Source organism: Pelodiscus sinensis, chromosome 27 (genome assembly GCF_049634645.1).
Source record: "Pelodiscus sinensis isolate JC-2024 chromosome 27, ASM4963464v1, whole genome shotgun sequence".
NCBI classification, from domain to species: Eukaryota; Metazoa; Chordata; order Testudines; family Trionychidae; genus Pelodiscus; species Pelodiscus sinensis.
The window spans coordinates 1,496,641-1,506,663 of NC_134737.1; the positions used below are offsets into that span (position 1 = coordinate 1,496,641).

Genomic DNA, 10,023 nt, shown 5'->3' on the forward strand with positions numbered 1-10,023 from the left:
GAGGACTATTACACCCTTGTGAGACGTTCCTGCCGGTCATTAATCAAAGCCATGCTGGAGAAGGAAGCTTCCTAGGCTGTTTGATAGATGAGGTGTGCAGCACAACCCTGAGCATATACCACTGACACCTCAACACAGAGCTGCCCAGAGACATGTAACACCCTATTTGCATTGTTCACTGGCTGTACACAGGACAGCAAGAGAGTCCAGCAGGGAAGTAGATCACACTTGATTTTACTGACACACTAAGAAAAACTGAGGAAAACCAGAAAGAGCTATTGAGCAGCGGCTTCTTGGACAAAAGAAAAACTGTAAATCTTCCCCCCAAAGCTACGTTTTATGACCAAGATCTTCACAAGTGACTAATGATTTTGGGTATCTAAGAGGAGACACTTTAAAGGGACCCAACTTTGACAGGGAAAGTGCTCGGTGCTATGAACAAATCAGGGTGCAAAAGGGAGTCAAGAAGCCTTCCCCACAAATGGTGGTGCCTTTATTCATGTTTAAAAGTCTTGTCTCATGTGCCTCTCTATCTGTGGGTGCAGGGGGTGGTTAACTAAATATTTGGGAAGCTACACAGGAAAGCACATCCTACATTCATTTCATCAGAAATAACTTAGCTGGCAGGACAGTGTGTTTATAGCCACCAAACCCCAGCCCCAAATCCTACCACCTTTTTGACAGTCATATGGTAATTCATTTGACATTATGGTAAGTTTTAAACATTCCTTTAAAATAACGAATAACGTCAGTCTCTCATTAGCACAACAACGCCCCATTCTGGAAACATACGAGTGACTGGCTCTGGCACGTCTGCTCATTTGGATGGCAAACGATCCCTTGTTCCCCACGTCCATAATGACAATGAGCAAGAGTCTTCAGACACACAGAGCCTACCTGTGTCGGATGGAGTCCCTAAGACACTGCTGTCTGTTGTGCACCACTCTGGAACACGTTGCAGATCATTAGTCTATGGCGAGAGCAGGAGGGCAGACATGGCGCTAAACTCAACTCAGATTTATTTTCTCTCTCAACATATGGATCCGGGAAATCTTTGGAGACTCTGCAAGAGAAAGCTGGCTCACTTTGAATTCCTGAACTGACGGGGCTTCTAAGAAGAGACTCCAAAGGGAAATTCAAGACAAGCAACATAAAATACAGTGCAGCACTTTCACATGCTGTGCAGTACTCTTGCACTTTCAGAAATAAAATATGATCAAGAGCAAACAATGAAAAAGCACGTGGACTTTTGGAGGAGTGTGCCTTCATGTAAAGACTCTCAGGGATAAGGTTAGTAAATACCATTCCTTCCCCTAAGAGTTTTCCTTTTGGAGGAGTGACAGAGTCATTAGTATACCAGAAGGATAACAGAGCCCATACTTTAATACTCTAGGTCATAAGCAAATTAAGACAGGAAAGCTGATTCACCATTAATCTGCATTAGGCATGGCTGACCAGTTCACCCATTTGATATTCACTCCGGATATGCACAAATGGAAGGTTTTAGGAGGTTAGGGCTTGGAATGTAAAACCCTTGTCATCTTTACCCAGAAAAATAATCTCTTTTCATCTGGCTGGTGAAAAAGGGAAGGAGGGAAGTTTCTCAGGGCTTCTCTGCACAGGGATATTTGCTGGTATAAAAATACTCTCTGTGGGCACTCTTACTCCAGAAGAAAACAGTGTCTTGCTTCAGTGTAAGCGAGTCCACTTGGGGAACAACACTGGTACAGTTTGAGTGCTGTCATTACACCAGTATAGTTATGCTAGTAAATGTTCCCGTATAGACAAGCAAGAGGCGTGTTCGAGATCACCCAGAGGAAAGGGAGACTGACTTGTTAATAGAGAAACAGCACGACCATCTGAATTGCAGATGGCACCAGCTGGTCTAAGCTTAGCATCTTCCAGTTACCTGGGAGGCCCTCACTCCGGAAGGCATTTAAGCCTGTGCTGAACTTTAAGCACATGGGCAGACTCAATGACTTCACTGGGGCTACTTCACGAGCTTAAGCACCCTCCTAAATATGGGCCATAATGAGTCCAACTCCCAACACAGCCAGACGCCAAACCCCAGCACACATTCTCCCTCCAACAGGAAGAGGGAGGCTGCTTTGTTGCCGTCAGCCGATGGGAACAGGCAACGAGGCTGCACCCCGGCCTACCTTGGGGCCTCAGAGACCAACCGCTGGAGGGATATTTGGGTCAACAGGAGATACTCCACCATGACGAGTGCAAGGCAGAGACAGTTAACAGAGGGAAATGGGAGCCGTGATACTGGCCCGCAGGATGTTACTACTGAAGGAAAGAAAACAAGGCCCCTGAATGTTTTGTGATGGGTGTAATTAGAGGCCTAGGAGGTTTAGAGAAGATCAGCAGTGGGCTCGGAGAATCCCAAATCAGGGGCACCAGCGAGGCACATGCCAAGAGAGGCTGCTGAATGTGAGTCTTTCAGAGATGGCATGGGACAGGCAGGTGTTGCAAGATGTGTGTGCAAACATTTAGAATTATTTTCTTAAGTGCAGTTTACACCGGCAGTCCCCTACTCACATGCACCCAGCCCAGCTGCCTTTCCAGCTGAGCAAGGTTCTCACCACGGACAGCTCTCCAACTGGTGCTTTCCCAGACCAGATGCACAAAGTGTTCACACGCTCACCCACCTCTCTACTCCTGTCCCTGCAATCCCTGTCATGCACAGATGACAGTGCAGGACTGGGGCCTCTCAATCAGACACACACACATGCCTACTCACAGCTGAACGTGGCACCATTTTCAGCCACAGACGGGCTCTGCACACAACACTGGCTGGCCTTTTGGCTGTCTACTCCTGCTTACTCTGCCGTTTTGGTGCCAGGATCACACTGAGCAGGAATGACGCCCCTCAAGGAACTCTGCTTATAAAGGCGGCAAAGGAGCCATTCACACAGGCTAACAGGGAGTCACAGCCTGGTGGGCGATCAGGATTTCAGCCTGTTTTGCCTCTGCTGGAAACAGCCCGTCCTTCCCAAGAGCCCACCAGTCTCAAAAGGACAGGGCTTTGAAACTAGCCAACCACCACCAGGATTTGGAGGAAACTCGGAGCCTGGGCAGGAACGAAAGAGGCTTTCTTCAAAGCAGGCCAGCTCCCTCCCTGCGTGGGTGCTGAGCACATGTAATAACCAACAATGTAAACTGCTCAGTGGGATTAAGACAACCCACTCACTGGCCGGGATTAAGAACAGGCGGGGAAGTGGTGCTGCTGCCTGAGAGATTCAGGACATGGGAGAGCTAGCGAAGAGAGATTTCTGGCAGGATTAAAAGCCCAAGTGCCTGTGTGTGCTGGGAGCAGAGAAGCAGGGGTGCTACAGGAGTGTGCCTTCCGAGTGCAGGCTGCCTAGACGGACGCAACAGGCAGCACCCAGAAATATGTAGCACGGTTCCTGGGGTTTGTAGGACCAACACCACTTGCTGCATGGGGCCCTGCGAATGGCTTCTTCTGAGCAGTGGTGAGCAAAGCACCTTGCTGCGCTGCTCTTCCTGCAGGAGCTGGGGTGCCCCGGGACTAGGCACAAGCATCGCGGAGCCAAGGACCACGTCACATCGATCTGACATCAGACGGAGCCGCCCTCTCTGGCCATGGAGGTGGACAATCCCTGGGCGCCATGCTGTATGGGCCACAGCTTCGTGCGGGAGAGGAGGATGTGCTTGGGGCCTGCCCGGAGCTGTTCGGGCCACGCCCTGCAGGCGGCCAAGCAGCCCAGCAGAGCGGCTGTTCAGAGGAAGGGTGGGCTTTGGGAAACCGAGTCTGAAAGTGCCAGCCTAGCTCAAAACAGCAGGGAACAGAAAAACCAGCAGAATCCGTCTGGCAGCACAAGAGCCTCAGTCTCATGGCCAGCATCTGCATGATCCACGTGGGGTCTCTAGTCTCTTCTCATAAGGGGCCCACAAAAGACCATCAGAGTCTCCCTCTGCTGCCAGCAAAGGTGCTAAGGCTTTAGCTCAAGCTGCAGAGTCTCAAAGCCCATCAAACAGTCTCCAATTCAAATTACAGGGAGCAGCATGCCTTGGTAAGAGTCTCAGCCCACGACTTGCACGCTGAAGGAACTGGGCTGAAAACCTGCGCTGGTCCCACCAATGTCATTACACACGCAGCGGAGGTAAAGCCCCCATAGCATCACCATGCTGTGGTGCCAGCCCCTGGTGGTTGGGGGTTAACAAACCCAACCCTCCAGAATCACTGTAGGGAGCAGCACCCGATAAACCCATGGGTGAAAAAATATCCTGCTTGTCCTTAGGGGCTGGCCCATCGCCACCCGGCATTTCCTTCCTCCACGGCAGCCCAGCCTGGTTTTCCCTCCTTTCCCCCCCCCACAGTCAGTCATTTCCTGGAGCTGCCAAGCCAGTGGGAGCAGGGACTTCTGGAGGTTCAGACCCAACCCAGCCACCACACCACTCACTGTACTGTTTTCACTTGGGAAAAGGGACTTTTCCTCTTTTGCCCCAGGTTCTGCCAGTTATCTCTGCCTGCACTTCGCGTAGAATCCCCAAACCCTTGACAAGTCTGCTAAGAATCGCAGAGCCAGCTTCAAACAGTCGCTGTCCAGGAAGCCTCCCGAGTCACATTCAAAATAAATGGGGGGGGGGGGGGGGGAAGAGAGAATCTAAAAAGTCCAACCAAACCAAAAATGCAAGCCCCACCAGTTCAAATTCTTCTTTTAACTTCAGTGCAATACCGCCACCTCCCCAACCCAACTACTTGTCTTGCCATTGACATCACAATACTCAACTCCTAACTAAATTGCTTTGAAAGCGTAAGTTACCTTAAAGGAGAGGAGATTTAGACTAGAAGTATTTACTCACTAACTCCTGGCACTGTTAAAGCCGTCAACGTGCAATCCATAGCTCTTTAAATGAAGGGTCCCAAATATTCATTCTATGCCACTCTTGTAAGGCACCTGTGTAAGCTGTGAGGTTTTTAACATGTGAATTGATTGGTAAATACACGTCTTGCCACTGGAGAGCTGCAGCATCTAACAAAGTCAGGCACCGATCTGTGAAAGAGGCGTTCACCTGCCAGAGGTTTCATTTCAGTTGAACAGCAAATTTAGTGCTGGCGAAAAGAGCCTGAGAAACCCAGCCTCCCGCTCTCCCCCCATGCTCCTATTCCAAACCCAGGAGTAGTGCAGGAAGCAGCCGGGCAAGTTCCCTCACCCACCACCCCTCATCTGTAACTCTGCTCCCAGCTGAGCCCTTGGCTTCCCTGCTGCGGCGGCAGACACGGGACCCCATGGCAACCTTCTCTAGAAGCCAGACCGAGCAAAACAGCTGACAGCCGGGAACTCAGAAAGCGTCTCAAGGCAGGGACCAATCGGCCTTGTTTGCAAGGCACTACCCCCACACCTCCACCAGCAGACACTAGTGCAGCAGCCTGTGGCCTCTCCCACCTTCCCCAGCGATGGAGAGCTGCCACATTGCTCCCGGCACCCTTCCGCCTCGAGGACTCGCACACGCAGGGCAGTTCACCTAGGATACGGTTTGCAAGGCACAGCCAAGGACTAGCCACAAACAAGAGGCGCTATATTTGGAAACACTGACTGGCCTCCAACAGCAGGCTCAGCATTCGCAGTGTCTGAGAAAAAAGGAAAATGCACTATTGCTGCTCTGCAGGCGACACTGCAGAAAGGGCCCTTCCCTAGTGCTGTGAAGCCGGAGGCTCGGTTGCTTCGTGGGTTTTGGCATTGCAGCTGCTGGCTACTAACCCGACAAATGCCTTGCCCTGTCGCTCCCATGGAATCAGAAGCCACTCCTCACTGTTGCTGTTCGTGCGGCTGCTTTAGAAGGTCACCTGTACACAAGGGGATACCAGCTGCTTTTAGACTTTTTTCAACAGGCCATTCAAGCTTGTCACGTGATTAGTTCAAGTGATTCAAAGGGCCTGACTATTCCCGCTCAGGGTCACTAGAGAAAAGCATCACTTCATTAGGGCCTGTTTGCGACGGTAAGCTGTATTTCCTAGCAGAGAAGTGTTTTCCTCCAAACCTGCCATTTTCATTCCCACGAACGACTCAAACCACACACAACTAGTGATCTTTTTGCTCACTCTGCAATTAAGGTGCCTTTCTTTGTGACCTAAACGTTTTTTGAATACTCCAGTCGGTAACATTAAAAAAAAAAACACACCTTGATTTAAAAACCACCCAAGCCCCAAAATATCAATAAACCCACTTACTGAACACAGTGCTTGGAATACTTACTTCCCCAGTGCCTAAAAGCAAATGCATTCTGGAGCATTTACCATGGGATGCAGACAAAAGCATGCAGCAGCTGAAACCAGAGAGCTTCCATATTTTCTGAAAGTACATAAGACAGGAGAGATCCCACAAAAATGAGGAAGGGCAAACGTAGTGTCCATCTTTAAAAAAGGGGGGAAAGGAGGAGCCAGGGGACTCTAGACCAGTTGCCTGAATTCAATACCTGGGGAGCTACTACAGCAATGAATAAAACATTCCAGTTGCAAATGCCTGGAGGATGAAGGGGGCTGATCACTAGCCGCCAGCCTGGATTTACTAAGAACCAATCATACCAACCCTGCTTGATTTCTCTCTTGGACAGGGTAACAACCAGCTTGGTGGTTGGGGGAATGCAGTGGACACAAGGTGTAGGGATAACATATTAATGTATTGAAAATGATTCCTCCAAATGGAAGTGACTCCCCATAATTTGTTCCTCACAACTTAGTGTTTAGATTTATTATTAATTCTTCTTCTTCTTATTATTATTATTTGTTAAGATTGTTAAATGTTTAGATTTATTATTATTATTGTCCCTTTAGAATATAATATATTAGGTCATGTAACTTAGAACTGTTAAAAATATAATCCTAACTGTTAAGAATATAATCCTATGTAGCCAGAAACAACCCCCCCCCCCCCCCCCCTCTGCGCTCCAGGGCATACTCAAGCTTGTGCAAGGGGCTGCTTGAAATTGACATTGCAGAGATACATTGTAACAATGCATTGTCAAGCCACTAACTCTGCTATGGGAGCCAAGCCCTGTAATTGACTAAGGCCATTGTTACTTAATTGAGGCCTGTTCTCTTTAAAACATTGTAACTTTATTCAGCACTCAGAGAATGTTTTAAGCAATACCACCCAGAAACTTTCTGTAACTACAACTCTGATATATGTAAAGTTATTATTACCAGAAACTTTTTGTAACTACAACTCTGATATATGTAAAGTTATTATTATACAAAAACATTGTATGGGAAACATTAAGGAATGTATGTAAGAGAGAGAGAGTGCTTGGATGATGAGTGAATGGTTCTGAGAGGTGCCAGCCTGAGAATACAGCAACAAAGGGCTGAAGAAGGCGTCAGGTGCCAGTGCAACCAAAAGGTGTCAAGTGGAGAAACTGGAGGTCCACCCGATGAGATCACTGATGAGCACCTGGCAGCCACCCTGGAGACATCAGCATGATACAGCAATTTCCATAGACTGGCATAGGAAGAAATTCCTATAAGAACTGGACTAAAAAACTATGGAATCAGAGTCCAAGGTTCTGCTGCCAGCCTACCAGGAGCTTCAGATGTGCACCTGATCAGGACTTCGCTCCCCACTACCATCACTTGTGTACAGAATACCTGGCCAGTATTCTGTCACAAGCAACTTCCAGGCTGGTAACTATACACAGAACTTGAATGAATGGATGTATGAATGAATGGTTATATATATATATATATATACACACAAGTGTATAAGGGTTAAGTAGTGATAGGAATAAGTAGTTAAACAACGTTGTTTGCTTCTATCTTTTCTTTATTTTTTATTATCTTTACAATAAATGTGGCTTTTTGCCTTATCCCCCTCATAAGATCCTGCTTGCTTTTATTTGGTACAACATTTTGGTGGAGAATGCGAAAGGGGGAATATTGGTAAGGAGCCCCAGGTATTGTGAACATTAGTGTGCACACAGCTGACTCTACAAAGAGCAGTTCTATTTTTTTTTCTTTTTCTTTCTTTTTATTTTGGTTAACCAAAGCCTGCTGACCTCCAGAGGGTAGAGGCTTCACAAAAGAGCTCATAGTAAAAAGAAGCTACAATTATTGAAATAATTTAGGCTGTAAATAGAAGCTATGGTTATTCATTGAAATAATCTAGGCTGTGTAAGAAGCTACGATTATTCATTGGAATAATCTAGGCTGTGTAACTAGAAGCTACAATTATTGAAATAATTTAGGCTGTAAATAGAAGCTACGACTATTGAAATAATCTAGGCTGTGTAAGAAGCTACGATTATTCATTGGAATAATCTAGGCTGTGTAACTAGAAGCTACAATTATTAAAATAATTTAGGCTGTAAAAAGAAGCTACGATTATTAATTGATAGTCTAGGCTGTGTCACTCGCTGCAAGGGTTCAGGGGTGATAAAGGAAACTACACAAGTATTAAAGATGTTTAAGAAAAGTCCAGGGAAAGCAGTCTCAGAGGGAGGAATAGAGTTTGAAGGAGCTCTAACCTCACATTTCATAAAAAAATAACACCCTTTAAACAAATCCTTCAGAGATATGGGTACAAGTCCTTGGACAAGCCCTTGAAGATGTTTGTAATATTTTGGACCTAGAGGATAGATTGGCACAGTATATCCTCATGTACAGACCTTCTAATGCTGCCAAAGGATATGCAGCAGCAATTTAACTATTATGGGAGGCATGTAATAACAGTTACCTCCACTTAGCTACCTGCAAAGAAAAAAAAAATCTCTCTCTGCAGAAAAAGCTAAACCCAAAAGAAAAAGAAAAAGAAAAAACCACAGATTCAGTTTGGCTCCTATGAAACCTGTAATGAGGTGTTCCTCAAATTAACTAATTATAAAAATTCAAATAGGAAACTGCAAAATGTAAAAGCCTCTGCTGCAAAAGCAAAAAGGTGGAAATGTCTGTCCCTCAGTACCCAGACACAGCTAGATTCCCTTAAGGATGGGTACTGAGAGTTAAAGTAGCACTCTCAAAGTTTTCAGGAATATGCTTTTAAAAAAAAAGAACCAGGAGGTGTGGGGTTTAGTGAACAAGGCCACCCTCCTTGCTAACCTGGTAATGGGACAAAGCCTGTGTCCATGGAAAAGGGCCATTCAGCAAGAAAAACAGGATCAGGCCCAAACAAGCAGGCAGGCAGGCAAAAGATAAATTAAAGGCCTCGTGGTTAAACTGGGAAAAAGCAGTAAGTACAGGCACTGAAAATCTAAATTCTTAAAATAATACTTACAAGAAGTAATATCTGAAGCAAGGCCAGTTTTCATTTTAAGAAATAAGAAAGTGTTTTAAGAAAGAAAAAAAAAACACAAAAAAAAGTTAACTCTACAGAGTATGGAAGGAATTGAGCAGTTGTGAAAATGCTAAAATGTTATAGGAAAAGAATTCTTGGTTTCTTTGCAGCCATTCTGAAGGAAAAAGGGGCCCCTTTCCAAAAGAGTGTCTGTAAATAATCCAGGCAAATTTAACTAAAAAACTTCAAGAGGGTACTATTGGAAACTTAACTACCCCCAAATGAATAAAAGTGAATGTAATCTTTGTACAGGTATGTAAAAATAGTGTTAGAAATATTCAGAGAATGTATCTGTGTGTAAATATAGTGTAAATAGTAGGTAAGGTTTTTAAGATCCAGAACTCCTGTTTTGTAGGTTAGTAAACTGTTTTGTATGCTTAAAACAAATTGGTTTGTTTTGTTTTCAGTAAAGCCATTTCATACCAAGTTGTTTAATAAAAGTATAGGAAAACTCAGTGAGCATAAAAGAAATAGTTATACCCGATGCAAAAATTAATATGGCTAAATAACATTATAAACAAAGAATGCACATTTTCCTGTGACATGCAATGTATATTGTAGAAGGAGGTAAAAACTGGAAACAAATCAAAATCCTGTGAAGGCTCCAGGAGCCACAACAGGTTGTAATTTCCTTTTCAGGTTGCTGTAAGAGAGAGCAGGACTTAAAGTAAAAACTCAAAACTGTAAATCTCTGGCAAAAGTTATTGTGTCCCTTTTTAAAACAAAG

At 45.4% G+C, this 10,023-nt stretch overlaps 1 long non-coding RNA gene across 1 annotated transcript in view; it reads right to left on the reverse strand.

Annotated features, from left to right (window-relative positions):
* LOC142820895 (uncharacterized) overlaps positions 1–6,625 on the reverse strand; it is a 44,671-nt gene extending 38,046 nt beyond the window's left edge. Inside the window, exon 1 of the long non-coding RNA XR_012897870.1 lies at positions 898–6,625. This is a non-coding gene — a long non-coding RNA (uncharacterized LOC142820895). The remainder of the gene's footprint in view (positions 1–897) is intronic.
* Positions 6,626–10,023: the final 3,398 nt, after the last annotated feature.